Genomic DNA, 7302 nt, shown 5'->3' on the forward strand with positions numbered 1-7302 from the left:
TTTTGCCATTACTTTTAACAGCAAAATTGCAATTGCTTTTGCACCATCCTAACAGAACCTGAAAGGAGAAAATGGAAACCTGATCTAAGTCAGTTAGAAAAAGTGAAATGCCAAATCCGTTCTTCCCCACCCAAACCTTTCCACCTGAGAAATCAATATGGCAAAAAGCAAGTACTGATAGATGAATGGAAAACTTCATTCTTAGCAAGTAAAAAGGTGTTAAGAGATACTAATTTTAACTGTATTTGTCTTTGACCTTCTCATCCTGTGTTAGCTGCTTAAACAACTCTCACATAAACCAATAGGACCCTTAAATACCTTGCAACATTAATTTGAGGATGCCCCATGCCATTCTTGTCAAGATCCTGGAATAAGTCTAGAAGTAACTAAAATGCATTCACCCTTGAGGTTCATGACTTCTTAAATTGACATTTGTTCAGACTTCATTAGAAAAAGTTTTCAGGAAGCTTGATATCTAGAGCATACAAAATGAAAAGAAAGGATTGAGTATTTTCAAGGGAAAAGTAATATAATAAAAGTGCTTATTGTATCTAAATTATCAGAAGGAAGTCACCAAAAGTAGTGCATTTGTTCAATAGCTGGCAATCATGATTAGAGAGAAGCTAATTGGAAGAAATGCTGAATAGACAGTGGAACAGGGAGAAAGAATATTGAAAGACTAGGTAAATGTTGCAGTGAGAAGGTTCACGCTGAAAATCTGTAACACAAAATTAGTTTTTATCTTGCTTTTCTGCTTTTTGGTCTTTACACCAGAAGCCGTCCTTCTGCAGCAGGGAGGGGTGTGGGGGTAGGAGGAGTGCCCGTCATCATTTGTCCACAGTCGATGTCCATGCTATCACCAAGACTTGCCTAAACACAGCTCCACTTTGCTAAAGAGCAACTCGGGCAAGTCTCATTCAGATGACCACCAGGTGGGCAAAAGACATTTACCCAAAATAAGAAATACTCTCATAGACACTTGGACTGGGGGCACCACATCCAGGAATCACCCAGGATATGATTATTCCTCCTTTTTGCTTTGAGAGCATCATTATCTCCTAAAGTCACAGGTCCGTCTTGTAGGATCCTTTTTACCCTCTCAAGTTAGTAGATCAGTTTGCATTTTAAACCACACGGGATGCAAAAACATCTCCATTTGGGAACAGGACAAGGCACTATCCCTGCATGTCAACAGAACAGTTGTGGCATCTCCTACAGAGCTGTCCCAGGAAGTGCCTGCATCTCAGATGCTGATCACATAGACTACTCAGGAAGGCAGCCTTTGAGCTCTAGATTATTATTCAAGTATAAGCAATCAGCATCATCCAGGTGTCACAGGAAAGCCTTGAAGGGTCATTTTTAAAAATTCTTGATCTAAATATTTCCAAACCAGTCATTTCTGTGTTGTGGAATGTTTGTCTTTGCAGCCCTTCAACCACTGTATTTTACTCTGATGAGATCAGTCTATCCAAATTTTATCCTGCCCCATGGGATGATCAACATATGATTGTGACTAGAAGTGGCAACATTCTTCACATATAAAGGATGCCCAAGAAGTACCAATTATGTTTTTAAAAACCTTTAACAGGCTGGGTGCAGTGGCTCACACCTGTAATCCCAGCACTTTGGGAGGCTGAGGCAGGTGGATCACGAGTTCAAGAGATTGAGACCATCCTGGCCAATGTTGTGAAACCTCGTCTCTACTAAAAATACAAAAAAATCAGCTGGGCATGGTGGCATGCACCTGTAGTCCCAGCTACTTGGGAGGCTGAGGCAGGAGAAACACTTGAACTTGGGAGGCAGAAGTTGCAGTGAGCCGAGATCGTGCCACTGCACTCCAGCCTGGCAATGGAGCGAGACTCCATTAAAAAAAAAAAACACAAAACACAAAAAAAACCTTTAACAATGATTTATTGACCATTTACTCTATGCCAAGTTTTATGACAAGTTCTGAGTGAACAAATACACAAATACAGTATCCTTACCCCAAAGAAACGCCAGTCAAATAAGAGTAATGTTATATAGTAAGGTAGGATGGAAGAGTGTAATATAAAAAAGAATATGACAGCATTCATTCATCCAACAAGTATTTATTAATAACTTAAGAGATGGCAGATACTGTTTCATCACTGGGAGTTCTACCCTGATGGAACTTACTAAAGAAATAATGTCCAGCACATTATTGGGAGAGAAGAACAAGGCTTAGGCTCACCTCTTAGAGAAGACCCTCGAGCAGGGTTTTATAAACTCAGACAAGGTGGGCTTGGAGGAATGATGCTCTTTAACATCCAAAACAGTACATGGAGCCCACTCAGGGAAAAAAGATATTTAATAAGGTTAGTGAAATAATGTATCTCTACTGTTTAATATTATCAAAACATTAACTATACTAACTATAGGTTAACATGGTCATTGCTTTAGGTTGGTCATGTGGAAACATGGCAAGTTCTTTTGTTCTAGTGTCTTCACAGATTTTTTTTTTTTTTTTTTTTTTTATAGCAACAGGGTCTCACTCTGTTGTCCAGGCTAGAGGGCAGTGGCACAATCACAGCTCACACAGCCTCTACCTCCTAGGCTCAAGTAATCCTCCTGCCTCAGCCTCTTGAGTAGCTAGGACCACCAACACTTGCCACCACACCAGGTTAATTTTCTTTTTTTTTTTTTGGTAGCGTCAGAGTCTCCTCATGTTACCCAGGCTAGTCTCAAACTGCTGGGCTCAAGCCATCTCCCCATCTTGACTTCCCAAAGTGCTGATTTAAAGTGTGAGGCACCCTGCCCAGCATTCCCAAAGATTAATCCCTGTGTATACATACATGCATAGACACGTACCGTGTACACGTGTGTGTGTACATGAACTGGCAGTCATGACTCTGCAGAGTCTTGCTCAAAGAGAAATGTATAGGAACTCCCTCCCTCAATAATCTTGGGATTTTCCAGCCCACACGGGTACTCTTTGACGTCACTCTAATTGCTACACACCTGTAACGGGAATGATCAGAATAACTGAGATTTCTGAATTTACCATGTTCCTTTACTAAAAACTAGACTATGTCAAGAATTTTCAAAATACACTGTGGCTCAAGTCAGATTAATTAAATAGCCTTTAAAAATTGCCAAGAAATGAATTTTACTTGCCAACTCACTGAGGAAAAGTTCTTTGAAACCTCAAATTCCATCAGGGTTATGAATGTGAAAGTATCTGTCCACAGTAATAATAAACTAAACAGTAACAGCCATTAGGAAGTGAGAGAGAAAGAGAGAGGAAGGCTTTTAAATCCCATTCTCTGCAGTCAAAGCTGACAGTCCTTGTGACTTTTCAGGGCCCCAAGAGTCTCCCAGAATCTGAGTAAGCTCATTAAGCCCATTTCCAGAGAGACATGCAAAAGATACAGGAGAGGATTCCTAATTACAAAGATTAGCCAATAATTGGTTCTTCCTTTTTCTCCAGTCTTCTTCCAACCACTAATGAACACAGCCACCCTCTATAAATAAAACTTTTTAAAAATACAGGTTTTACATCATGAATGTATTCTTCATGGGCATTTACATTTAAAATTTAAACAAACTTACCAAGGCCCTTTTCATTTATGAGAAAGTAGATAATGGGAGAAAACGTTCATGACTGACGAATAGCCTTCTCTATTTCTTCTCAAAGCCTTTCTTTTGGAGATGGAGACCAAGTAGATATAATTACCTTGGTACAATTTTACATTTTCCACACTTCCAGAGTAACTACACAAATGCCCCAGATTTCAACTGTACAATTCCTCATTTCGCAATCTCACCCCTTAACAATAGGCAGATGTTGGTTTTTCATACTCCACTGCCACTTAGCAAAGTCCCTGAAGACATCATTTTGCCCAGCAAATCCTTGCTTAAGTAGAAGAACTAGAGAGGAAGAATTCAGACTATTTCTCTCGTTCTCTTTACAACCACACAGGCAAATACGTGATTTATGAAATGGTGGATCTGTGTGAATGGTGCCCAGGCAACAGATCTTTCCATTAGCTAGTCAGGGATATGGGAGCCCGGTTGGCTCTTCTCTACTTTCCTAATTTTTAAACACCCAAAGAATAATGACCATGGATGTGCTGGAGGGCTAGAGATCAAGAAGTTGTAGACTTAAAGAAAAAAAAAAAAAAAAAAACAAGAGAAAAAGAAACATTCAAGTAATGACCTCTCACTCACATAATGAGAAACAGAATCTCCTCCGGATTTCCAAGCTGGCATTGTTTCCCTGGTACCTTCGCCTGGGGGCTCCTGTGTGTAATGTTTCTTTTAAAAATATCACATGCAGGAAGGCAATGAGAAATGCAAACACTGCCACGGGAGAGCATTAATCTCCTTTTCTTTTAAAACTTGTGCTTAGTCCCAAAAGCAAGTGGCAAAATAATCTTAAAGGTGATCATATTATGTAACGACTCCTTTTGCATTTACAAAAGAAAAGCCACACATTCTCAGGTGTTGAGCATCGAGTATTTCTGTTTCTTTAACTTCACTCACTGGCCTTGTGGGTTAAGGGCACCAATGACTAATTTTTTTTTTTTTTTTTTTTTTTTTTTTTTTTTTTGAGACGGAGTCTCACTCTGTTGTTCAGGCTGGAGTGCAGTGGCGCGGTCTTGGTTCAATGCAACCTCCTCCGCCTCCCAGGTTCAAGCGATTCTCATGCCTCCACCTCCTGAGTAGCTGGGACTACAGGAGTGTACCACCACACCCACCTAATTTTTTGTATTTTTAGTAGAGATGGGTTTTTGCCATGTTGCCCAGGCTGGTCTCAAACTCCTGAGCTCAGGCAATCCGCCTACCTTGGCCTCCCAAAGTGCTAGGATTATAGGTGTGAAGCACCATGCCCAGCCTGATAACTAATTATTCACAGCCAATAACTTGTTCTGGCCAAAGAGACAAGTAACCCTTTCTATCAGATTTTCTGAATGATGCAAAAGTTTTTGTTTGTTTGTTTGTTGAGATGAAGTCTCACTCTGTTGCCCAGGCTGGAGTACAGTGGTGCTATCTCAGCTCACTGCAATCTCCGACTCCGGATTCAAGCGATTCTCCTCCCTCACCCTCCTGAGTAGCTGGGATTACAGGCACGTGCCACCACGCCTGGCTAATTTTTGTGTTTTTAGTAGAGATGGGGTTTCACCATGTTGGCCAGGCTTGTCTTGAACTCCTGACCTCAGGTGATCTGCCCACCTCGGCCTCCCAAAGTGCTGGGATTACAGGTGTGAGCCACCACGCCTGACCCACGCAAAAGTTTTATATCAGCAGCTCCATAGCAAAGCTCCTTTCTCGTGGGCTTGGGAACCCAATGCTAAGTTTTGTGGGTAGCATGGATCCAAGCAAGGCCTGGAAGTTTCCTTTGGCTGAAACTAAGAGGCTTTGTTAATTCTCATGGTGACAACAAATGCATCTTTTAAAACTTTTTTTAAAGGTTATCATTTCTTATTTTAGTCGCATAAATTTCATGTATTTATTTCCATGTGTATAGTACTCCCAATAGAGTACCCTGTGGTGACTGACGAAACACAAATTCACATTTCAATCTATATTTTTAGTCCCATATTTTGGGGTTTTGGTGCTTTATATTTTGGTCCTATTTTTCTTTCTTTCTGATAGAGATGAATAACTAGTTGTGCTAGCTGAGATTGGCTCCTTATGTTGTACACCGTTTTCAGAAGATGTGTCTCCATACGGGTCTATGGTAGTGTCAAAGAGCTCCTCAAGCAACAGTACTACATATAGATTGCTCAATGTCCAGCAGAAAATACCACTGTTAGAACATGAAGGTTAATTTGTCAGGAGCACAGAACATTTTTGGAGATAATCCTGGAAAGATAACCAGCCTAAATATGGAAAGCCACAGAAATATTCCACTCCATTCCTGTCAGGTGAATTCCAAACTGTATGCAGAGACTTAATTACCCCATAACTATAAACTATGTTTAACAAATTTGTAAGGGTATTTTAGCTCCAGAAACTTTGTGATCTGTTTGTAGATGTTTATTCGTCTCTCATAATTTCCTTCTAATTTTCCTGCTCCTTGTGCAGCATTTAGAAGGTTAAATTTTATTTCTGTTAGAATCCAAGGCCCCTCATGTAAACTATTAGTGGCTATCAGCTTGTCTTGAAAACTGTTGCTAAACTACAGATGAGCCCTGTGATAGATGTGGTCCAATAATTTCAAAAAGCCACGTAGGGAAATGTGTCGAAGTTCTTTATGACACTTGTTAGAAGGAGAATATCACAACAACGAGAGATTTGTGAGTATTTTGTTTTGTTTTTATGCCCAAACATATTCTTTCCATATGTCCGGCAATGAACTAGAAATACATATAGCTGAACTTTGAAAACATTAAGTTGCATTTTAGAAGTGATCCAATTTGGTTGAAAAGATTGTAATTAGAAACTTCACATTTTGGTTTGCGTATGACATGGGACTACCTGCTGATCTCACTGCTTTATATAACTGAAAAACCTTGTGTGTCTTTTTGTTGTTTGAGTTCTAATGAATAAAATACACAGGGATAATGTAGTGGAAGAGCTCTAGATATTATCTCTATCTTATTCCAAGATACCACAGTATATGAATAAGTTTGAATCTGCTTCAAGTTAGGATCAAGCAGCTCACTTCAGCAGGATTTATGCACATCTGAACACCTAATCCTCCAGAAAACTACTTTTAGCCACCATTCTTCTGTCTTAGCAGAATCAGAATAAATAATAGAACTTATTTAGGGCCCATTTCCCAACCTTCCTATAAACCCCTACCACCACTCCAACCTGAGAGCAAAGGATGGACCAGAAGCTTCGAAACAAACACAGTTTATTCATTCTCTACTTCTTTAATAACAACTTCCAAATGTCCCCAAATTTACCATGGCTCAAGAATCAGATTGTCTCCCAGGGACTTTCTAAAATAATAACTTCATGTCTCTCGTTAGTATTCCTCTTGAAATTAGAAGTCTATGATAGCCAGGCCTCGATATGGCCTTGTACTAGGTCAAACTGTCACCCTAAGTCATCACAGATCACAAAAGAGCTAACCAAGAAATATGGACCAACTCTTCCCCTCATACATGTTACAGACACAAAGCAAAAGAGTTGTCTTTAGCTTTATAACGTGGTCAGATCTGGTTAACTAATTATTGCATTAGGATTTAACAGTCCAGAATTCGCTTCTGGATTCTGCCACTGATTTTGTGTTGTTTGGAAGAATTATTTAACTTCCATATAAGAGGATATGACAACAACAATGGTTAAGGAATCAAGTTCTTTGGAAGTATTACCATAATTTATATTTTA

The sequence above is a fragment of the Theropithecus gelada genome, chromosome 6 (assembly GCF_003255815.1).
Source record: "Theropithecus gelada isolate Dixy chromosome 6, Tgel_1.0, whole genome shotgun sequence".
Lineage (NCBI taxonomy): Eukaryota > Metazoa > Chordata > Mammalia > Primates > Cercopithecidae > Theropithecus > Theropithecus gelada.